Source organism: Glycine max, chromosome 9, assembly GCF_000004515.6.
Source record: "Glycine max cultivar Williams 82 chromosome 9, Glycine_max_v4.0, whole genome shotgun sequence".
Taxonomy (NCBI): domain Eukaryota; kingdom Viridiplantae; phylum Streptophyta; class Magnoliopsida; order Fabales; family Fabaceae; genus Glycine; species Glycine max.
This window is the reverse complement of record NC_038245.2, coordinates 7,852,636-7,878,515: the sequence shown is the minus strand read 5'-3', so window position 1 is coordinate 7,878,515 and position 25,880 is coordinate 7,852,636. Positions and strand designations below refer to the sequence as shown.

The window sequence follows — 25,880 nt, the reverse complement described above, 5'->3', positions numbered from 1 at the left end:
ATTTGTAATAAGTACTGAATCAAAAACCATTTCTTTCACAGTAGCCTTAGCAACAACTTTGTTACATGGATCACTACTCCATACAATCATTTGGTATTTTATCTTTTCTTGTATGTTCACACATTAAAGTCTAACATTTATTACTATAAGAGTAATTTAACACTCTACTTAAGCGATACAACAAATTACTTCTAAGTAACAACCTAGTTTTAGTAGAAAATTGTTGTGAGTGATTCATGTGTAATATATTAATTTTTACAAATTTTACTTGTCTATCAATGATCTAGCACAATTCTCCTCCTTTATTCTTACTTTGGATTGGTTATGAAACCACTAGCAAAGTTACCTAACCACATTTACTAAGTCTATCAAATTAGTATAGTATACTAACAAATAGGCCAACTTAATTATACAAAGACACAAAGGCCTAAAATATTTTTTTATATATACATAGAAAACCAGACTGAACTTTTTTCACAAACACAAGGACACAAATATATTTTAGCCTAAAATTAAATGTCTATCATCATAACAAGCAAAATTAAATATTAATCACATTTTTGCTAGCTAGACCATTGCATTGATTGCATTCTGACGAAAACATAGTATGATATTTAAATAACACTAGAAGAAACATGAAAGGGTGAATTGATTAATTGAAAAGTTTTCAAGATCGAAAAGCAAAATTTTCCTATGGGTTGCTCTGTTGTTTGCATAACCTTAATCCAGTTCATTGCTTCAATGAATTTCTTCACATCACAAAGCCTCATAAACAAAACTAGTAGTATCAGTACAAGTACCACTACTACTAAGGCCTTTTTCATATTTGGCAACTCCATTGTAGATTCTGGAAACAACAACTACATAAATGTTGTTCATGTCACAAATAGACCGAACACTTACTCTTCTGTTGAAGGGTCACTAACTATGTCGAATGGTTCTTCTGTCGACAACTTATACGTTTCTTCAATGTATATAAGGCCAAAAAGGGGGGGATACTTGCAAAAACCACTCCAACACTTAAAGTAAGGTTTCAGTTTAAAGTTATTAATGATATCAAGTGAATACCCCAAATGTTAAAATCAATCCCTTTACCTTAGGGGCTTTTTCCTTTATATACTGACCTAACTGGGCCTTGGGTATGTTCTAATTATCAGTTAGGTAATATGCCTCTTAATCCTGGTTAGGTGCTTCTGACCAAGTAATTATCTTTTAAGTGGATTTATTGATTATAATCATGGCCGAATGGTACTCGTCACTTGTATATGTTGAAGATCGAGACGTGTTGTACGAAACATGTGAACCTATGGTCGAAAGGGTACTCGACTTCATAGGGTATGTTGTAGTAGGTGTCCGCATAGGCATCTTCTCGTCCTGTCCAAATACTTATCCAGTATACTGGCGCCCTAAGCCCTTTTTTGGCCTCAGGCCAAAAGAAGGGTTTTATGTTAAGTTAGTGTCAGAGCGATTACCATTTTTTTCTCTGACGGTTACATTTTTTTTTATGTCACTATGTAACGCTTACATCGCATGTCTCTTCAACTTCCCAAGTTGGGTACCAAAACATCTTGTGCTCCCATCCGTAGATTTACTCTAATCAAATGGTGGGGAAAAGTTTTTGGCTGGGCTTCTTCATAGGCCCAACTCCTATAAATAGAGGGGAACCCTATTCACTTTTCATTTCTTATATTTACTCTTTGATCTCACTCGAGTGGTGTGCTGTAAATTACTTCCTTTTCAGGTACGTGTTGTATATTGATAATAATGGTTTCGATCCAAGGTTCATCGGGGGAGTCGGTCGATAATGGGTCCGAGGTTCTCGAGGTGTCGTCTGATTCTTATTCATCGGGGTTGGATTCTTCCACTTCAGTTGACCATTCGGCCATCAAAGGGGAGCCTAGTGACTTTTTGATATTTTTAAGCTAGTTGCCAGAAAAATTGGGTGACAATATTATGGCTCTGGCTGCGGCGGTTGCCACCCAAACAGGAACTTCTACGAGAGTTATACTGACCTGCGTTGAAGGATAAATGTTTGCTTCCCCCTATCATGCTTCCCGATACACATGGGTTGATGATGAGGTAGGTACCTACTTCTCCAAATCTTCCTCTCAACCAAACACCAGGGCCACACGATGCACCAACTGATGTGGTGCCTCATCCCAGCCAGGATCCCTAAGGAAAGCACGAGCACAAGAAGAGGAATCACCGTGACATCGAAGTGGCTCGAGGAACCTTCTGGGCACTAAGATGGTAACTCCCGAAATAAAGACTCAAGTAACAAATGCTTGAATTTTAGCCTATCGTGACCTTGGCCTACCTGTCGGTGCTGACCAACTAGGGTTTCTATGCCAAGGATTTTCAGCCAAACCATCTCATCAATTCGGAGATGATTTGCGAGAATAGGTGGCAAGTGCTGAACAAGAGCGATAATGCTGCCAACTGGGTAAACTTTTGGGCATTTCTTACTAGGGCTTCGGTACTGGCCCAATGTCTCCAGGGATCTTTGAATTTCGATACCCTGAAGGATTAGTTGTTGAAGGTCGAGGTCTCTTTGAACTAGACACTTCAAGCTAACACCAAGTTATGGGGGATAACAAGAAGTTGGAGGACCGAGTGCTTGCCTTGACAACTGAGGCAAAGGGGTTAGAGACACATCTTGTGAATGCTGAAGACACAGTTAGTTCTCGAGATGGTGAGATTGCTAGGCTTTAGGCGGTCTAGGCTATTGATGAGAAGGAGTAGGAGAAGGCCACAGTTGATAAAGAGAAGATTCAACAAAAGGCTTTTGATGATGTGTACAACATGCATAAGGCGTACTTCAACCATTTCCTTCAGCATGTGCCTTTGATATCAACAAAGACGTACATCATGGGGAGTTGATGCAAATTGATGACATTCCGGAGGACGGAGTCCCTACATTGGAGAGGCTAATGACCCCGACGGAGGACTTTCATGCTGAAGGTGCCAGGGTTGAGGATGAAGATAATGTAGGGCCCAAGGATTGAGTTTTTAGGTTTATATGTACAACTTTTGTAATCTCTGTTGCTAGTCGAGTCACTTATTTGTCTTTGCATGTGACCAAAATGGCTTTCAGCAGTAAAATGATAAAATTAAATTGCGTGTGTAAATTCACCCTTTAACCAAGACATAGGAAGTTTTAACATAAACCGTATAATTTTAACCTTAGCCGAGCAAGGTCCTCAGGAGGGAACTAGTAATAATTTGTTCGAGTTCAACCTTAGTCGAGGAGGGTACTCAGGAGGGAACTGGTAATAATTTGTTCAAGTTCAACCTTAGTCGAGGAGGGTACTCGGGAGGAAATTGTTAATATATGTGGATACGCTAACTTGCAATCAAAGATAAAGATAAAAGGATTTTGATTAATAGCCGGTTGCTGAAGCGTGCCTCATTAAAACCTCCTCGGTAAAAACCCTTTCACATTTTTATAGGGATGAAAAATCAAGGTAGGAAAAAGAGTATGACACTCGTTACAAAAAAGCACCTAACTGTAGTAGAATTTCAAATGTGTAGAGTTTTAACTCCTCGAAATGATCTTCCCGGATAGTTCTTCTAACTTGTAAGCTTTGTTCTTTAAAATATGTCAAACTTTGAAAGGTCTTTCCTAGTTGGCCGCCAATTTTTCGTTTGCTGAGACCTTTCAAGCTTCTCCACATGCTCTCTATACTAGGTCCCTTTCCTCAAATTTCCAAGGAGTTGGTTTGGAGTTGAAGCATCGGGCCATACACTACTTGCAAGCTTTAGTCACGATGATTGCGTCTTCTCATACTAGTTGGATAAGGTCTAAATCTATCAGTAGTGCTTCATTGTTTTTTACCACAGCGAAGTAATGCCTTCGGGGAGAGACTTCTCCTACTTCAATTGGAACCATGACATCCATCCCATAGGTTAGCCGGAAAGGTATTTCCTGAGTGGTAGATTGTGGGGTGCATCTATATGCCTATAGGACCTACGTAAGCTCTTCAACCCATCTTCCTTTGGCTCCATCCAGTCGTTTCTTTAGCTCACTTAGAATTATCTTGTTGGCTGCTTTAGATTGATAATTGGTTTGGGGGTGTTCTACAAACGTCACCCAATGTTTGATTTCGAGGCTGCCTAAGAACTCATTGAGCTTTCATTCTGTGAATTGTAAACCATTTTTTTTACCAATGTGTTTGAAATTCTAAAGCGTGTAATGATATTCTTCCAAAAGAATTTTTGGATGGCCTAGGTTGTTATGTTTGCTAATGGTTCGACCTCGACCCATTTTGTGAAATAATCAACTGCCACTAGCAGGAATTTCCTTTGCCTTGGAGCCATGGGTAAATTTCCGAGAATATCCATTCCCTAAACAACGAATGGCCAAGGGGAGTCCATAAGATGTTGTTCTTCAACCGACCAATGTTTCAAATTCCATGGATTTTGGTATTAGAGGATTTTTTTCACTAAGCTTGAGCAATTCGTCCTCAAAGTTGGCCAATAGTAGCTCACCTTCAACACTCTTATGGACATTGTTCTCTCCCCGAAATGCATATCGTAGACGTCTTCATGTAGTTCTTAGAGCACATAGTTAGCCTAGTATTGGCCAAGAAATTTGAGTAGAGGGGAGGAGAACCCTCTACTATATAGTTTGTCGGCCACTAAGATGTACCTAACAACTTGTGTTCTTAGCTTTTTTGGTTTTCTCTCTGTTTGTTGGGAGTGTTTCATGCTTCAAGTATTTGACTATTTCTCTCTTCCACCTTAAAGAGTTTCCTTCTTTGATCTAGAAACATTTGTTACCTGAGATACTAGGTACAAGAACCGAGTGAATAATGAAGGTTTTCAGTTGCCCAGGTTTAGGTGAAGTTGTCAGTTGAGCCAACTCATCAGCTTGGTCATTGATCTGTCGGCTTATTAGACCACTTGAACTTCTTCAAACTCTTCCTTGAGCTTTTCAAATGAATAATAGTACTTTAAAAATTGAGGGTCTTAGATTTGGAAAACTTTATTTATCTACTCAGCTTCATCCTTGGAATTACTTCGACGCCTGACTCTTTGGGTGCCGACTTCTCTGGCATGCCTTAGTCTTGCCAAGAAGGCCTCATACTCGGCCTAATTGCATGTGGCTTTGAAGCTGAAACGTAAAGATTGTGTCAGGGCTACATTGTTGGGTTCTTCTAAGATAACTTTAGCTTTACTTCCATGTCGATTGGAGGAGCCATCCACACGCACCGTCCACCATTCCTGCTCCAAACGTGGTTGTGGAGGAAGAAATTAGCCAACACCTGGGCTCGGATATCCCTTTTTGGCTTGTTAACAATCTCATACTCTATGAGTTCAATAGACCATGCCATCACCCGCCCTGTCAGCTCAAGCTTGCGCAATATTTTGGCTATGGGACAATCAGCCTGAATAGTGATCCTATGGCTTTGAAAATATTGACGGAGATGAGCAGCATTGACAAGTGTGAGGGCTACCTTTTCCATCATTTGGTACCCCATTTTTGGATCCTACAATACTCGGCTCACGAAATACTCTGGCCTCAACTCACTCCCTTCTTCCTGTACTAGTACCACGCTTATGACCTGAACCAAGACTGACAGGTAGACAATCAACCTTTTGTTAATGTTAGGTTTTGACAAGGCAGACGATGTTTCCAATGTTTCTTTTAAGTGTTGAAAAGCTTCTTCACACTCGTCGTCCCAAACAAAGTTTTTGGTTTTTCTTGAGGAGATTCATGATTGGTCTGGCCCTCTTGGCGATTCTGGGAAAAAATCTTAACAAGGAAGCTATCCTGTCAACTAGACTTTAAGCTTTTTTTACATTCTGGGGACTTCTCATTTCCACTATAAGGCTTGGCATTTGTCTGAGTTAGCATGTATTCGCCGGTGGGTTAGCATGAAACTCAAAAACTTTCCTGTTTCTACCCCAAAGACACATTTTTTCAGGTTTAGTCTCATGTTATACTTTCCAAGTTGGCAGAAAAATTCTTCCAAACCCGTGATATAGGTTGCCAAATCATCAAACTTTACCACCATATCACCTACACAGACTTCCAAGTTGCATCCAAGACCCTTGAACAATTTATACATCAGACACTGGTAAGTAACCTCGGCATTCTTAAGTCTAAATGGCATGACTTTGTAGCAGTAGTTTTGTGAATTCAGCGATGAATGTCATTTTTTTCTCGTCCATTGGGTCCATCTTTATCTGGTTGTAGCCGGAATATGCATTAAGGAAACTTAATAGTTTGTGCCCGACTACTCCATCAACCAGTCAGTTCAGACCAATGTAGTATATGCACATCCTCCACTTCCCGGTTTCTTCACCATTACAACATTGGAAAGCCAAGTGGTGTAGTCAATATCTCTGGTGAACTGGGCAACCATCAGCTTGACAACCTCCTGTTGTACTACTTGAAACCTCTCCTCCCCATTTTTCTCTTCCTATATGCGATGGGCTTTGCATCTCTGCATATGGAAAACTTATGGCAATGGAAGTTTGGATCAATCTCGGGTATATTTGTCACGAACCATGCAAATAAGTCAGTGTGTTCCTAGATAGTTCTTTGGATGCGGCTTCGGTTGTCACTAAAAAGTTGGTTTCTTAGTTGAGCGACTTGTCCTTCCTTAAGATTAAGTTGGAAGGTGGATGTCTCTTCTACCGGCTTCATCCAGTTGTCATCATTAGTTCTTAAATTGAGTTCTAGCTCCTCCACCTCTTCTATTTTTGTCTTGGCCTCTATGTAATGGAAAAATTTTGGGGCTTCCTCCTTTGCATGAGAATGTAACCTAAGGCTGGTCATATAACATTCTCTAGCCATCCTCTGGTTGACATGCACAGTTATGATGGTTCCACTATCCGACCAAAATTTCATATCAAGGTAGGGGATTGAAAAAATTGTGTCCAAGGCATTTAGTGAGGGACGACCGAGGAACATATTATATGATGTATGAGAGAGCATTATCACATATGTTATCTTTAGCCTTTTTTGTAATGGCCCTTTATGTTCGAACTTAATGTACAACCAAATGCACCTGTTTGTCCCTACTTGTTCTCCAGCAAAACCGAACAGTGGGTCATCATGTGATAGGATTTTGGATTCAGGTATTTCCATTTGTTTGAAAGTATGCTGAAACAAAATGTCAGCTAAGCTCCCTTGGTCGACAAAGGTCTTCTTGATTATGCAGTTGACTATCTCTATGCTAATAGCCATGCGATCATCTTGCACTGGTTCAATCCCCTTGAAGTCATCCAACGTAAAGGTTATAGGAGGCATGTTAAGTGCACTATGTGGGGAGACCATGTTAATGAATCAGACCTGCTGTGGGTGCCTTTTTCACACAGAGGTGATGGCCCATCCTCTAGTAATGGTGTTTATGACCAACCTTGGTTGGTCAAGGGGCTTCTTCTCTCTCTCCCTTAAGCGACTTCGGCTTCTCCACCTCTCTGAATGACCTTCCCTTAGCTTGACTCTTGTTTGTATGTTTATTGTGGTTTGTTAATGAACTACTTTAGATGGCTAAGCTTGATGAGGTCTTTTATTTTGTCTTTTAAGGCACTACATTCCTCTGTCGAGTGACCGCGATTATGGTGATACCGACAATGTTTTGGCATAGTCAAAATGTCCATGGCCAAGGTCTGATCCATGATCTGAGATCTATTGGCGGTAAAGGGGGTGTAGTGGGCATAATGCGGTTCTCAGGGTGGTCGATCCCTCCTCCCTCCATCACGGGCTTTATTGAAGTTTGGCTTATCATTATCTTTTTTGGTCGAAATGACATCGGCCTGAACTTGATTCCTGTACTTGACCAACTCCTCCATTTGCATGTACTTAGTCGCTCTCCTTCAAAGTTCATCCAAGTAAGATGTTGGTTTTTTGCATAGGTTGTTCACAAAAGCTCCCAGTCTTAGATGTGTTATCAAATAATGCATAGCCACTACGAGGTCAAGGTTTCAGATATTCAACACAACTCTTCCAAAATGCTCCATGAAGGTTCACAACTTTCTTTCTTTTCTTGCCGGATGCTAATGAGGGATGCAGATGTTAAGTGGTGAGGTCAACTAGTGGCGAATTGCGTGCCAAAACGGGATGCCAAGGTGTCGAATGAATCCATGGAGTTGGGGGTAGGCATGTGAACCAATAAAGGGTGTGTCTCTTAAGTGACGTCAAGAATACTCGGCAGAGGATTACATCATTCATGGTGTATAGGCTTACCTGGGTGATTTATACCTCCAGGTGTTCATCTGGGTCTATAGTACCATCATATTTTTCAATGGTAAAGTTTTTTTAGTTGGAAGGAAGGGTTGCTTCCATGATGTTGGGCACGAAGGGGTTCTTGAATTGTAGAAACTGTCTTCCCAAAGTGTTAAGGGACGGAGGGATAGTGTCTGGACGTACACTCAAATTAGTAGCTCTGGGTAAGCCGACAATAGTTGACTCAGCTTCTCCTCCTTCAAGTGGATTTACCTTAGCTTATCACGATCTGTGACATTCTCGCGTATGCACATTTTTGCCCCGAAGAATTCATCTCCCTTGGGCATATTGCTGATGTATTTTTGAGACTTGAGCTTGTAGTTTCCGCACAATCGAAGACAAGTAGATCTAGTCCTCTACATGTATCTCTTTGTTTTGCTGATTTGCTTGTTACTCCATTGCTGCTATATTTGTTCCGGTTCTAGTTATTGCCATAATCTCTTAGGGCTGGATATAACTTACTCGACGCCACGGTGGGCGCCAAAATGTTTCTGTCACAAATAGATCAGACACTTACTCTTCTGTCGATGGATAACTAGCTATGCCAAATGGTTCTTCTGTCGACAACTTGTACGTTTCTTTGGTGTATATCAGACCAAAAAGAAGGTGGTACTTGCAAAAGGCACTCCAACGCTCAAGTAAAGGTTCGATTTAGAACTATTAATTATAAAGTGAATACCCCAAAAGTGAAAATTAGTCTTTTTACCTAGGGACTCTTCCCTTTATATACTGACCTAACACTACTAGAAAGCACGTTTTTAACATCGGTCGAATTGGGTATTCAACATCGGTGCCTGACCGTTTTTGAATGTAACGTAGTTGAAAATAAAAACTTTCAACAACGGTCCAAAACTGACCGTCGTTGAACGACAGTAATTTCTACAACGCTGTCTTCTAAGGCACGACATAGTAACCTGTGGTTTCCACATCGGTGGCTACGCCAGCACTGATGTAGTAAACATGACTTTCTACATCGTTTTAGTGAAACCACCGATGTAGTAAGCTACGGTTTCAACATCGTTTCTTGTGGCAGCACCGATGTAGTAAGCTGCGGTTTCAACATCGTTTCCCTTGGCAGCACCGATGTGAGAAAACCAAAAACTTGCATATTAAATAATCAATCTGCTTGATCTAATAATTGTTTATATATATAAAAACTAAGAATCAGTGATTCAAATTATTTATATTATGCACAGTGAATACATATAATCAAGTAATAATTAGTTAATTAATTAAAACCTAACAATGAGTACTCAAAATTATCTATATTAGTAATAATGAATAAATATAATTATTAGGCACCTAAAGCAATCAACTATAGATAATCTACTAGAATCATCACAGGATGAACATTGCACATTTGACAAGGTTTTTCATTTATAGAACATTCAGAGATACCATATTCACAAGGAATAAAAAATTATTTTCTTATTAATTAATTATTTAGACATCAAAATTCAAAACAAATAATTTAGAGCTTCTAGTGCAGTAAACCACCTTAAGCACCACGAAGTGCCTTAAAAAACCACCTTAACAAATAATTTAGACCCATACACAGATATATCAATACCTTGAGCCTTCTCCTTCTCGATATGCTCCTTAATCTAGAAGTATGTGATTCTCAACCCATCCTACAACATCACAATTGAGATACTGTTAAGTATTCATAGAAAAACTGGGAAAGAACAAGGTATAAACTACGAATATTTTCATCTAGAAAAGCTAAAACTTAATATACAAGTACCATAAGGGGGAATTCATTGAATAGTTTGACACAGAAGGGAGAATTGATTTATACAAGTACCATAAACTGAGCATGGTGCAATTGACCTATAAGCTATGACTGTTCCATAGAACTTAATATGAACATGGAATAAATTATATAGAGTGGAAATAAGATAATTTTCGCCCAATTCATGATAGTAATATTATTACCTTCAACCTCATAGTTGGAGCCCAACCAAGTTTTTCTTTTATTAGTGTATTGTCTGAATTACGACCTCGAACACCCTCAGGGCCAGGAATGTGGTGAATAGGAATATTCTTGTTCTCAAAGCCAAGAATAATCTCAGCCATCTCATTCATGCTAACCATCTCATCGCTTCCAATATTTACTGGCTCTCGGAAGTTGGATTTAGTCAATCTAAACAAAACAACAGACCATAATATCAACTTTTATCAAAGATTACAAACTAACTCAAGAAAAGGATAAAACATCTCCATTATTGCCTGATAAACACCATATCGTGTTCCCCTATCCAACCAAATAAAGAAAATCCTAAATTGTGTAAATGCAGAAATTCATATTGCAGCCATTAATCCAAAATAGCGTTGAATGAGCTAATGATTTTCCTTTCAGAAAGCCCCAATTTTAAATAAATGGGTTTTGCAGAGAAATCTACTAACAAATTGGAAACTCCTTAAAATAACTTAACATAATGAAAAGTGCAAGTTCAAAATCTTAATATTAAACTACAACGTATAAACAATAGAAAGAACACAATAATTCAGTTATGAGCCACAAAATCAGCCAAGACATACCTAAGCACACCTACGAGATTCTATATAGTTATCTCCATATAGAATGTTTCATTATTGATTCATAAAGTATTTCGAAATTCTATATAGGCAAAGCAAGCTACTATTATATTGCTTTGATAATTTTGAACATAATTTAGAATTTGATGACAGATATTTTCATTATGCAGTGTTTGTACAACAATTTTACTAGGGTGTCAGCTATCAAAATGGCTACCCCTGCCAAGGAAAAAATTTGATACCAAAACCGAAATTAGGGTAATAGCAACCTCAATTGAATTCGAAATAAAAAATTTAGATTGAAGAAGTAAGGCTCACATTTCCCAAAGCAAGCAAAACACAGTCAAAGAAAACAATTATGCCAAGAAATGCGAAATAATCATAATATTCATAGAAAAAACAAAAAGAAAACCAAGGTATGCTAATGGACTATCAGAAGATTTCATTTTAGTATTATACAACTTTCAAGATGAAGAGTGAGAATGCTTACCACTAGATCTGGGGCATCGTCTTCCTTGCACATCACCCAAGAGACCCCAGTTCCCATTTCCACAGCCATTTTTGCAGTCCAATTCACATAGTTTTGACTAGCAGCTCCTTGCAACTTACTCTGTTCCCCATATTCATTCTCAATCTAAAACAACAAACACATGGTGAATCATGAATGCATCATTAAATAATGAATATTATGTCGCATGTACAAGCTATATAAATAATCATGAATTAACTTATTTCATAAACTTATGACCCAACTTAACATAGTTGGGCAGCTTTCTCATTTCAGGACCTGGAACTGGAAGCAGAGTAAAGTTACATAGCCACTTTGTCAATAAGTTCTAAATCATTCGTTTAAACTTTTATTATTACAATATTAACCATGCAAATCAAAATCCAGTTCATGTTCCATTTCATGGAGAGAGAAAAAAAAAAGGAATTAAACATCACAGAAAGGTTCAAAATGACAATGAACTTCCAGATCTCAAAGATTTATGCATTTATAGCTTCTAACTATTCCAGATCACTGCTCTAGGGTGTCTGAACAAATAGCTGAAGAAAGAAAATTGAACACTTTGATCAGAATACATGAACATAATGTTAGGGTTAATTATTCAGGGGAATGAGGGGGGGGGGGGATTGACTAATATGAAAATAATGAAAAAAGAAAAGAGGCGTACTAGGTTTTTCAGGCTTAGCGTCGACCCATTTGGAGAGAGCAAGCTATAAACAAAATAAAATCAATAGATAGCTAACTTACAGGGATATATGCAGAATTGAAAATGTCACAAGCTTTCTCATAAAAGGTAGCCACATTTTCCTGAAATCATGCCACTTATTATCAATTCGAGCAGCAATAATACTGTTTATACAAATCTACTTTAAATAAAATAGAAAATACAATTCAAGTAAATCATTAATTCAACCTTTTGGCTTATCTTTGCTACCAGTAAACTGGTTTCCCATGAAACAAATATCTTAACTTGCAAGGGGAACAAATCTGGAAAATAGTCCTCTTCATATGGGATGGTTCTAAAATCTTTCACTGCATTATTAAAATCATTATGCCTACAAGAAGAGTGAGATGAATGATGAATCAATTTTCTACTTCTGCAAACAATATGTTCTTAGAATATTTGGCGGAAGATCTTTCATCAGTAGAAAGAAGACTTAAGATATCATTCATTGCTATTAAATCATTGTGAATAATTATTTAACCTAAAAAAAAGCAGAGGATAGGAAAACTCCATACATGGGCAAAGGCAAAGGTCGCGGTCAGGGATAGGGTTGTCATCACGAATCCAACACGTCTCTCTCCAACGACAAGGAAAAACCCTAACAACGACGATTGGAACTTCAGTGCAAAAGAAGGAAGAGAAATGGAACCTCTGATAGGACGCATATGACCCACAACATAGTTTCGCCACGACGGCGGAGATGAAGACCTTTTTCTGAGATGAAGAGGGTTACGCGGCTAGGGATGAATGGGGTTACGCAGCTAGGGTTCTGAGATGAAGGTTTTTGGAGATAAAACACAATTTAAAAAATACAATCAAAGATGTGTTGTGTTAACAAACGATGTTATAATGAATGCTTGTATGGGTATACTACAACGTGGTTTATGGCAACATAGTCATTTAATGAGCCACTCAAATACTACTACGGTCTTTTCCAAGAACGATGTCGTTCGCTTTGTGGTATTTACAAAAATGCCACCGCGTGTATTTTACAACGGTCCCCGAATAACCAATGTCGTCTTCTAGTCGTAGAATATTGTTTTTCTAGTAGTGTAACTAGGCCTTTACCTGCATGTTTGATTCAATAAGGTAATATGTCTCTTAATCTTGTTTAGATTTGACCAAATAATTATCTTTAAAGTGAATCTATTGACTATAACCGTGACCGAATGATGCTCGTCACTGGTATATGTTGAAGACTAAGACGTGTTGTACGAAATATGTGAGCATATGGTCAAAAGGGTACTCGGCTTCATATGATATGTTACACTAGGTGTCCTCATATGCATCTTCTTGTCCTATTCGAATACTTATCTTGTATAAATACTATTCTTGGGAACAAAGCAGATTACAAACCATATGGAGGATCAATGACGGTGTCAGAGTTTCCGGATTGAGTAGTTTCCTCTAGTTTTTTCTTTCTCTTCACATTCATCAACTTCTTTTCTAAATATTCATAACCCCCACGAGACATCACGTGAGGGGCAGTGTTTTGTTTTTGGATGGCTTGTGCTTTTTTTTTTTCGCACATCCTGCAAAAATGAAACATTAATGAAACTCATGATTACAATGTATTATAATAAGTTAATTTAAAGTTTAAAAAAATGAAAATCACAAATTAGTTACCTCTCATGAAGGGTCTTTGCGGCTCTGACAAAATTGGGTCCATTTCTCCTTGATAATGTCGTACATTTTGCATACAGTGTCATCGACACTATCCTTGTCAGCTGCAAGTGCCCATTTCGATGTCAAATCAAACTTAAACTGTCTCCACCGCTCCCCCACAGTCTGAAGTATTTTCTTTTTTGTCCTTACATCAGATTCTTCAGGGATATCAAATTCAGCCTAACAAAGAGTAAATTAGGTTTTATTATTGCTAATTTCAAATATATGGCTAACAAACAATATGCAACATGAAATAATACATGATACCTGAATATCCTCCCATATCAAATCCTTCTGAGTAATAGGACATGCTTCCAATTGTCGTATGTGACATCCACCTTATCACGAGCAACGATCCCCAAATATGTTCTTAATTTCTTGTTGTGGGGACCGTCAGTTTCTTCTCCGACGACATTAGGTGACAGTTGTGTGGACAAATGACTAACATAAGTATCAATGTATGAATCATCATCTTCAACATTGACACCTATTGTTTTCCCATGTAGAACCACTAACCACCTTTGATCACAAGGGTCTTCGACATAAAATACTTGTTTCACTTCATCTGCCATAATGAAAGGATCATTCTGGTAAGCAAGTTTGTTAAGATCCACCAACATAAATCCAACATCATCGGTCCGCACATTGGTATTACTGTCAACCCACTTACATTTGAAAACACAGATAGTGAATTTGACATAGTTAAGCTCCCAAGTTTCTTCAATGAAACCAAAGTAAGGGATGAAAGCTACACAAGGATTGTCATCATGTACACTAGCGAAGTGTTGAGATTCAGCCCTTAGGGTAACCCCACTGTTTTGCATTTTACTTTTTTGGTCTTGTGCTTTTGTATAGAAGGAATACTTGTTTATATCATATCCTTGCCAAGTTATAACATTTCTTTTAGGCCCATCTGCTAGCTTTCTCAACATTTCAGAAGCATTATCATCAGCCAAGATTGTGTGTTTAAACCAATCTAGGAAAGTCTTGTTATGTTTTTTCAACACTGAGTTCTTCGACATTTTTGGATTACTTTGGTTGACTAAACTTTCATGATGAACTATGTATGGCAAAACTTCATTACTATTATTCAACACATACAAGTGAGCTTGTTGCAAATCTTCTACACTTGGAGTGATGACATGCAGTCCTCTTGAACCCTTACCTCTCACTCTTTCGTCATGCTGAGACTCGGGAAGCCCAACAAGTTTAGCTTTTTCAATGTACTCTGAAAAAAATTCAATGGCTTCTTCTGCAATGTACCTTTCAACAATAGATGCTTCCGGATGGTGCAGATTCTTGGTATACCCTTTTAAGATCTTCATGTATCGCTCAACCGGGTACATCCATTGCAAATAAACAGGACCACAACATTTGATTTCTCTGACTAGATGAATAATTAAGTGAACCATGATGTCAAAGAATGCAGGCGGAAAATACATCTCCAACTCACACAATATAATAGCAGTCTCATTTTCCAGTTCGTCTAACTTCACAGGATCAAGAACTTTGCTACATATGGAATTGAAGAAAAAGCACAACCGATTTATGGCAAGCCTGACTTTGTTAGGCAAAATGTCTCGTATGACCACTAATAACAATTGTTGCATCAAGACGTGACAATCATGAGACTTTAAGCCTAACAACTTAAGATCCTTCAAATGCACAAGGCTCTTAATATTTGAAGAGTATCCTTGTGGAACTTTGACCCGCCGTAGACACTGACAAAAACTGATCTTCTCCTTTCTGGACAAAGTATGACAAGCTAGAGGCAAGTATATTTTTCTACCATCAGACCTTAGATGTAACGATGCTCGGATACCCATCTCAGCTAGATCTTGACGAGTATTCAAACCATCTTCCTTCTTGCCGTGAATGTTAAGGAGGGTCCCAATGTCACTATCACATACATTTTTCTCCACATGCATAACATCAATACAATGTCTAACATCTAGATCAACCCAGTACGGAAGATCAAACAAAATCGACCTTTTCTTCCATATGCAAGTCTTACTTTTGTCCTTCTTTTGGATCTTTCCAAATATTGTGTTCAGGTGTTGAACCCGCTGGAAAACCTGGTCACCAATCAACGGTACCGGTGCATTTTCATGCTCTTGACTTCCATTAAATGCTTTTTTCAATCGTTGATAAGGATGATGAGGTTTAAGAAAACGCCGATGCCTAGTGTACACTATTTTTCTTCCATGTTTCAGTTGTATGTAGCTTGTGTCTTCTTCACAGATGGGGCATGCACGATGGCCCTTAACACTGTAACCGCTCAAATTCCCATATGGTGGAAAATCATTAATGATACAAAAAAGCATTGCACGCAAATTAAATGTCTCATTTCAAAACCCATCAAACACTAAAACTCCTTCATTCCATAACTTTGTAAGGTCTTCAATCAAGAGATTGAGATAAACATCGATGTCATTTCCTGGCTGTCTTGGGCCCGTTATCATCATAGACAACATCATGTATTTTCATTTCATGCACAACCAAAGAGGCAAATTGTAAATCACTAGAAAAACTGGCCACGAACTGTGTTGCGTGCTTAAACTGCCATATGGATTCATTCCATCAGTGGCTAGTCCAAGCCTAAGATTTCTTGCCTCTTTGCCGAAATCCGGATATAAACGATCTATCTTCTTCCACTGCAAGGAATCAGCCGGATGACGAAGTATTCCATCACAGTTTCTCCCATTTGCATGCCATGTAAGGTCTTTTGCGTCGTCTCCATTAGCAAACAAACGATTAAACCTTGGAATGATCGGAAGATACCACAACACCTTCGCTAGGGGGCCCTTGTTTGAGTTTTCATCACTACTACCCTCCTCATCATCCTTGAGTTTGTACCGTGATACCCCACACTTAGGGCATTTCGACATATCTTGAAATTGATGTCTGTACAATATGCAATCATTTGGGCAAGCATGAATCTTCTGATACTCCATACCCATGGGACACAATATTTTCTTTGCTTGATAGTAACTTTTAGGCAATGTGTTTTCCTCTGGAAGCATGTCGTGCACTACTTGAAGTAGTGAACTAAAGCTTTTGTCACTCCACCCATATCTGGCTTTGATATTAACCAGACTTAAAACCGCCGATAACCCATTGTACTCCTCCTATCCACCTTGTCCCCACACTAGTCCAAGTCTGAATAGGCTACAAGCTGTAGACAAACCTTCTCTTTTTGATATGGGAATAGAATTCCAAAACTGGAAGTGCCTTGTAGATACCTCAATATCCTTTTGGCTGCAACCAAGTGAGATTTTCTAGGATCACTCATGAACCTACTCACCACTCCCACACTATATGAAATGTCAGGTCTTGTGTGGCACACAAAACTTAAGCACCCCACAATCTGCCAGTTTGAATCCTTTTTCAACCAATTGACCAATGCTCACCAGATTACTCTTCATACCTGAAACAAACAAGACATCTGAGAGGAGAGCATTGCTTGAGCAGCAATTATTCTATTGTCAGCTAATCAAATGACACTTCTTTTTTAATCATCAAAATTTACCAGCCAATTCCTATGCCCTGTCATGTGATTCGAGCAACCAGAATCCAAATACCATGTTCTTGAACTGCCAGAATCTGAATTGGTGGTCATCATCATCATCATAGGAGGATCTTCATCAAGATCACCATCATCTTTGAGCAAATTGGCTTCATCACCACCATGTCCATCATGATGATTTCCTTGGGCAGGGGCATTACACTCAGAGGAGAAATGACCAATCTTGTTACAATTGTAACACCTCAGCTTCTTGCGATCAATCACTTTCTTCTTGCCCCGATACCTTTGATTTCCCCCATTTCTACGCCCTAATGATTCAGCTGGCTCTTGATCAGATTTTGAGGGTTCATGATTCCCAGAACCCTTTCCTGATGAACTCTTGTATTCTTTGCCTTTCACTTTGCCCCTATTGTTGCCTTTGCGGTGAAAATCGTTCTTTCGTGAAGACTGGGCTTGCAGGGCCTGATCCGAAGCTCGACCTGTGGTATGCTCTAGTAGGCGTTGTTCGTGAGCTTCGAGAAAACCTTGAAGCGTAGCAATTGTCATGGACTCCTCCTTCCCGGATTCTTCCATGGCAACAACCACATGGTCGAATCTTGGAGCTAAACACCGCAAGATCCTTTCAACAATCGTCAAGGTCTTCAATTCCTCGCCGTATGCCTTCATCGCATTCGTGAGGACAAGCACGCGATTGAAGAACGCTGCAATAGTCTCGGAGTCCTCCATCGCCATCAACTTGTATTGCCGTCGCATTGTCTGCAATTTCACCTTCTTAACCTTCGCCGCTCCCTCATTCGCCATTTCCAGGATTTCCCAAGCCGCATGAGAACTGGATGCCTCAACGATCTTCTCAAAATGGGCTTCATCTACGCACTGATGAAGGATGTACATCGCCTTGCAGTCCCGCTTCTTGTTCTCCTTGAAGGCGGTGCGTTCTGCAGTGGTGGGAGCTTCGTCGAGCGCCGGGAATCCCTCCTCCACAATCTCCAGAATCTCCTGATACCCAAGAATCACGTGTATCTGGATGCATCACCGACTCCAGTTCTTGTCGTCGAGGATGGGGAGGGTTGTGGGGAGAGAGATGGTTGAGCTTTTCTGGGCCATGGTCACAAATCACAGATGGATCTTGATTTGGCTCTTCATACCACTTTGTTAGGGAAACTAAAAAAAAGCTGAGAGGGAAAGATGGAATGCTAACACAGATGATGAAAAAAATGAATTATTCTCATTAATTATTTAACAGAATGCTATTACACACTACTTATAGTAGTTGTCCACTTACTAATCAAACTAATCACAGTAAGCTTTTATACTACACACTACTTAACAATATTTGCATTTTAATATTCACCACGAATTCCTTTGGTTGTCGCTTGTCAATTACAATCCTCTTTCCATATTAACATTTTTTATGTATCATGTGATGAACGTGCATATATAATATGAACTACGTACATAAACTGGACCACTGCATCAATATTGCATTGCAAGCGAAAGCATAGTATGCATATAAAGAACAGTAGAACAAACATGAAAAGGTGGATTAATTGAAAAATCTTTTGTCTTCAAGATGGTGCCAAAGCAAAATTTTCCTTTGGGTTGCTCCGTTATGTGCATAACCTTAATTCAATTCATTGCTTCAATGAGTTTCAGCATCGCATCCCAGGGCCTCATAAACAAGGCAAGTATCACCACCACTAAGGCATTTTCATCTTTGGAGACTCTACAGTAGACTGTTGCAACAACAACTGCATAGATACTGTTCCTGAGAACAAAGCAGATTGCAACAATATATGGTTTTTTGAAGAACTCACTGGACGATCTCAAATGGCCGAGTCATGGTAGATTTTATAGGTATGCCTTAACATCCTCTCTTTCTTTTTTTCTTTCTTTTTTTTCTCAATGTTTAAAGGCTTCATATGTTTTTTTGTCCTTATATTTAATTTCATACTTTTTTAATTTTGGTCCCTAAAAAAATCTGTTTATTTTTAGTGCTTCAATTAAGTTTGTGTTTTTTCAATTTTGATTCCTTTAAAATATTTTATTTATTTTTAATTCAATATCATTAAGATATTGTACTCATTATCAGTTCATTCATGTAAGTTTTGTATTTTTTTTTAATTTTGATCAATGTGAACATGAAAATGAAAAAATAATTAGAATCTTACTGAGAATAAAATTGAAAAAAATATAAAATTACAAGAACTGAAAATAAAAAAAAAAACTTACCTGAACAAAAATTACAAAAATATCAATTTCTACTAAAATTTTAAAAAAAAAACATGAACCAAAAAAAATATTAATTTATAGAGACCAAAAATATATTTAATTCATGTTTAAATTTCAAATGAAGAACTCTATTATTTTCACTAATAGTTCAATGATCTTTGATTTTAAAGGATATCATTAAACACGTTTTTAACGAACACGTTTGATTAAGATATTAGTTACTTAATTCAAAAGTTCTATGTTCTTGTTGAACCTTTCTTGTTTATGAAGCCAATGTTATACTTAGTCCTTGGCGGGTGCTAAACCTTTTTTTACATGCTGATGCAACTGAATATGCTAAGCTGCCACAAATTCCTCCGTTTTTACAACCAAATGTTGATTATAGTAACGGTATCAACTTTGCTTCTGGTGGAGCTGGTGTTCTTGCTGAAACCAATCAGGGGCTGGTAAATTAATATTAGTTAATATATATAACGTGATATTGAAACGATTGTTATTATAGATGTTAACATTATTTATTGTTACAAAGTTTTTTCCACCTTGTATATCTATGTGACTTGTAATTAACTTGTGAGCAAGATTTATCTAGAACTCTATAATAAGTTGTTATTTGTATATAGGTGATTGATCTTCCTACACAATTAAGGTACTTTGAAGAAGTGAGAAAATCACTAGCAGAAAAGCTTGGAAAGAAGAAGGCAAAGGAATTGATCTCGGAAGCAATTTATTTCATCAGCGTAGGAATCAACGATTACATGGGTGGGTTAATCTTTTTAACCCAAAAATGTACGAAAGCTACAATACTTAACATTTTATTGGGATAGTCATTGGAAACTTGACACACGCAATCCAAGTAAGCCTTATTAACTGCAAAATGAAGAGTGACCAATTTAATCCTTGAATTTTTATATTATTGTCATTTTAGTTCTTGAAATAAATAAAAACTCAAATAAGTTCTTGAATTTTTTAGGATGTCATTAAAGTTCTTGAAATTAATCTTTTTTCTCATTTTGTTCCCTATTCCAAGGACTTAAGTGATAATTATAACATGTTTAGGGATCAAAATGGAAAAAGAAATTAATTTCAGGGACTTAAGTAAAAGGATAAATATTTATTTTAGTCTCCAAAAGTGTGATGCAGTGATAAATTGGTCCATAAAAGATAAAAAAAAATTCAAATTTAGTCATTGAATGTACAAAAAGTGTGACAAATTAGTTCTACCGTTAAATTTGAGACCATTTTGTCATTAAGTTATAATGATTAACAAACAATTAACAATAAGTTATGTTTTTATGACCAATTTGACATTAGATTGCAAACAACTAAGAGACCAATTTGTTATTGTCATACCATAATTTCGTCTGGGACTATCGTTCGTTGATCTTTTGATCCTTGCCAATTGACTTACGGTGTTGAACGCGAGTTACAGTGCGAAACAGATAATCATTTAGTGTTTTGATCAAGAATGCGAAAAATACCAAAAAAAATGGGGCAAAAGGGTCTTTTCCTTGGTTTTCCTGGACCCTAGCTTGCCCAGGCTAGCCTCTAGCTTGCCTAGGCCACCAAATAGTTTCATGGTGAAGAAACCAACTTGCTAGGGTGAGCTCCAGCTCGCCTAGGCGAGCTCATTGCTTCAAGGTTAAGTTTCAGCTCGCCTGGGCGAGCTGCAACTGCCCCAAAGTGACCTTTTTCCCTATAAATAGGCATCCTAGGGATGTTTTAAAGGGTTTCTAGGTTCAGAAGTGGAGGAAATTGAGAGAATTAAGAAATAAGGAGAAGAAAGAAGAGGAAATGAAGTCGAGGCATTACCGAATCGTGACCGCGATCATTCCCTACATCATTCCTTGTTTGGTGTTCTTCGTGCGATCGTCGGTTAGTTTTGTTTTTAAGATTTGAATGTGATTTATGTACCCTTAGGGGTCCCTCTTGTTATTATGTGTACATCCATCTTCTCCATCCATCATCGGCGATCTCGTTTTTCTTTGTAAAGTTCAATCTTAACCGATCACTAGTGTTGTAAAGTTGTCTTTAAAAAGATTGAAAGTTAATAAACAAAATCAAGATAAAACCAACTCATAACTAACTTCTTTTTATCAAATATCACTTGTGATCGTTTCAAGGTCCAACGCCTTAACGATTCTCTTCGCTTTTCAAATTTAAAAGATCGCTTCAAGGTCCAACGTCTTAATGATTCTCTCCACTTTTCAAAATTTAAAACATCGTTTCAAGGTCCAATGCCCTAAACGACTTTTTGTTCGCAATTAAAATGAATCTTTCAAAAACATAAAAATCAATTTAACACAGATACATTCAAACTTAAAGAACTATGTAGGTCTGAATTCCTCATCGCACCTAAGGATACGTAGGAGCAAGGGCGACACCCTTATCGACCCAAAAAAAAATATAAAAAGAAAAAATAAATAATATTGAAGTCACGTTTTTGCACACTCGATTAAAGGTTGTCGTCCCTTGTGACGAGCGCGTGGAGTGCTAATACCTTCCCTATGCATAAACAACTCTCGAACCCTTCTTTTCAAAATTCGCAGACCTCTTTTTGGTTTTTCTAATGTTTTCCTCAAATAAACATTGGTGGCGACTCCGCTCGTTTTCTCCCTTGGAGACAGATGCTTTGGCTTATCGATTTTGCTTTCGCCGTCCCGTCGTGAGGTAGGTTGCGATAGTTATTAATATGTCTGTCGAACCAATCTGTCGCAATTTTATGCACATTTAAAAATTAAATTTGAATTTTCCATCTCTTAGGGATCTATCTATCTTCGCTTCACACTTTCAGGGACCAAAATGGGTATTTCCCAAAATAAAATCCAACAAAACTTAATGAATTTATTTTAATTTTTCATAGTTTTAGGGACTAAAGTTACATCAAGATACAAATTCAGGGACGATTGAATTCACTATTTACTCACAAAATTAGCTTTCTCAATAATCAAGAATCTACTAACAAGTTATTCTCATTTTGTGTGTACAAAAAACTCTACACGAGAAAGGGGCTAGAAAGTTTGGGTTCTTAGGTTTGTATCCTTTGGGTTGTTTGTCAGCTCTTATAGCTCTATACTTGAAAGCCAACAAAAGTGATTCTTTTGAAGCAGCTTTTGCTCTTGATCTAGCACACAATAATGCTTTGAATAATGTTCTCACAAGCCTCAAGCATTTCCTTGAAGGATTCATGCACTCCAACTCTAATTTCTATGATTGGCTTCTTGATAGAATAGATAACCCCACAAATTATGGTATGTATTGCAATTTGCAGCCCATTAAGTAATATTCCTAACTATCACCAATATTATCTCAATCACAATTAATAACCAATGGAATTTTGAACTTTATGGAAGGTTTTAAAGATAAAATTAATGCTTGTTGTGGAAGTGGACCATTTGGAGGCATCTTCACTTGTGGTGGAACAATGAAAGTTACAAAGTACAACTTATGTGACAATGTTGAAGAGTATGTATGGTGGGATTCTATCCACGGAACTGAGAAGATCAATGAGCAATTCTCTAAGGCGTTATGGAATGGACCACCTTCCTTTGTAGGGCCTTACAATTTAAAAAACTTCTTCAACAATGAGATGATCAAACTCACTATTGTTGATGTAGGTTATGTTCGGCAAGACATTTCAGTTAGCTTCTAACTTTTTTTATTAGCTAAAAAACTTAATTGGTTGTTCGGTAAGTAAGTTTTTCTTAGTAGTTTCTTAGTAACTTCTAGCGTTTTTTTGAAATGCTACTTGAAATAACATTTTTTAAAATACTAGCTTCCGACTTTTATATTTTCCTCCACTTTTATCAATATATTTATTTATTTTTCTTATTACCTTTTTTAAATAAATCATGGTATTATTGTTTTTCTATCATTTTACACTTTTTCAACTACTTCAACAACTAATTTTATCGAACACTTATAATTTAATAAGCTAGTTTTTCAACTTTCAGGTAACTTTTCAACTAGTTTTGTCGAACACAACCGTAGTTAATGCCCCAGAAACTTAGCATGGACAATTTCCCTACTAAGTTTATTTACAAAAGACAATAAAAATTAAAACAACAACGTTTTGAGTATTTGCATAATGTATGGTATATGCAAATTCAAAATGAGTTAAGTTTGTGACTGGTTAGGCTATAGATGCACACTTGCATCTGGAGAAGAACTCGGTTCGAACAGTATTTTTTAATTACTTGCTTAATTATATAATTGGTCATTTAATTATAATTTAAGGTTCAATTTGGTTCCTTAGTTGTTTAAAATAAAACAATTATACCATTTTTGTTAGATATGTTAATTTGAATGACTAATATCAATAATTTTACATCGCTTGTAAAGAGTTGTATTTTTAAATTGGTTATTGTCGCGGTGATTTTTGGATATCAAGCTATTGATTAGCGTTGACTCGCAATTTTAAGATCACCACCGATCTTTTATTTTTCCGAGGAAAAGGGAGAAAGTTCGAAAAACCCTAGTTTTTAAGAGATCAAAGGTCCGGGGGTTGGTTACGCAAAGGGAAGGTATTAGCACCCTAAACGTCTATAGTACTCTATAGGAACCTCTTGCTTATTTTTATCTTTATGCTAAATTGATTATTTGTTTGGAAATAAATGCTTAAGTGTGAAAAGATTAAAGAGATGAGTTCAAAAGGAAGGAGAAAAATGTTTTTGTTATTTTTATTGATTTGGAAAGACAAAGTCTTTTGCCTACATACCCGAATGGGATCAAAATCGTGTAGTTCGGGGTAAAAGCCGAGTGGTTGGTTTTGATTGATTTTAAAGTTTGAAAAAAAAAGTTTAAGAAAGATAAGAGGCCGAAAAGGCATAGAAGAAATAAAAGAAGTGAGTTTAATTGATTTTAAATTGAAGAAAAAGTTTTGATTGATTAAAGATTGATTAAAGATTTGATTAAGAAAGAAAGGATAAAGATTGATTTTCTTTGAAATTTTGATTATAAAATGTTTTTGGATTTTTTTTTTGAAAATTTTGATTAAGTCCTAAGGTCCAGAGACTAAGTTATGCAGAGATAAGTCTAAACGCACCGGATCCCTCAAAATGACGTTGGATCAAGTGGGGGTCCTTTTCCTCGGATACGGTCCAAATTACATTATCATCCTCGGCATAAAGCATAAAAATAAATGTGAGGGTCGGTGCAGATTCTCATTTTTATTTACATTGGACCTAGATACATTCTAATTGGCAATAAAATAAATGACAAAAATAATAAAATAAAAGTTGCAATTGCATTAAAGTAAATACGCTAAAAAGGAAATAAAAATGCATGAAATGCAAAACAATAAATAAATATGGCGCATAAAATAAATAAAGAAAAATAAAAATGCAAAACATAAAATAAATATGATGCTGAAAATAAAATAAAATGAAAGTAAAAATGCAATACAGAAAATAAACATGATGCTAAAAATAAAAATATGCAAGACATAAAATAAATATGAAAAATAAAATAAAAAATGCAAGGCAAAAAAAATATGGTACATAAAATAAAAAGAAAATAAAAATGCAAGACAAAAATAAATATGGAGCTGGAAGATGAAATGCAAGACAGAAAATTAAATATGGTGCTGGAAAATAAATAAAGAAAATAAAAAATGCAAGGCATAAAATTAAATATGATGCATAAAATAAAAATGCAAGACGTAAAATAAATATGGTGCGTAAAAAAAAAGTGCAAGAAAAAGAAACAAAAATAAAAAGAATAGAGAAGAAAAAGGGGGGTGCAGCAAGGAAGAGGGGGGGTGAGAGCAGAAATCAGAAAAGAAGAAAAAGAAGAGAAAGAAGAAAATGGGCCAGAGATGGGAGAACTGGACCGGTTTGGTTCAAGGAAAAACAAAAAAACCAAACCAGTCCAGCCTCTATATAAGGGCTAGGGGGCCGGTTTAGTTCATTTTTTAAAATTTCTTTCTCTCTCTTTTTCATTTTTCTCTCTTCTCTTTCTTCCTTTCTGAAGTCCTCCGCGGCCAAGAACATCCCTCCGGCGCGGCGGCCGCCGGCGACGCCACCATGCCGGAGTAGCTCAAGTCCCCTTTTTTTTAAAAAAAAAAAACCTCTCGAATCCTCTTCACTCACTCGTTATGAATCCGAGGTTGGTTTTCAAAAATCTCAACGCAGCAACCCTAGATCTAAACTCAAAAACGGACAGAATCCTACCCTTTTCTTTCGTGTTTGGCTGGGCTGAAATGGTTTTAGTCTGGTAATGATTCTGTTGGCAACTGGTGAGTTAGGACCGTGTAGTGTATGGTTCTGGATTTGTATTATTTTGGTTTATACCGATTCGGTTTCCGTGATTTGTGTGATGATTGGGTACAAATTGTGTGATTTGTGGTTATGGAATACGAATTTGTGGTGTTGAATGTGTTTTGGATTTTGTTTCTGTTGGTTTTTTGTGGTTGATTTGTATGGATTTGTGAAATGGTGGTAGGTGGTGGTTTGAAGGA

General features: G+C 37.2%; 1 pseudogene; it reads left to right on the top strand.

The window, feature by feature from the left end:
- Nucleotides 1–693: 693 nt before the first annotated feature.
- LOC100786977 (GDSL esterase/lipase 1-like) lies at nt 694–25,458 on the top strand (annotated as a pseudogene).
- The last annotated feature ends 422 nt before the right edge of the window (nt 25,459–25,880 follow it).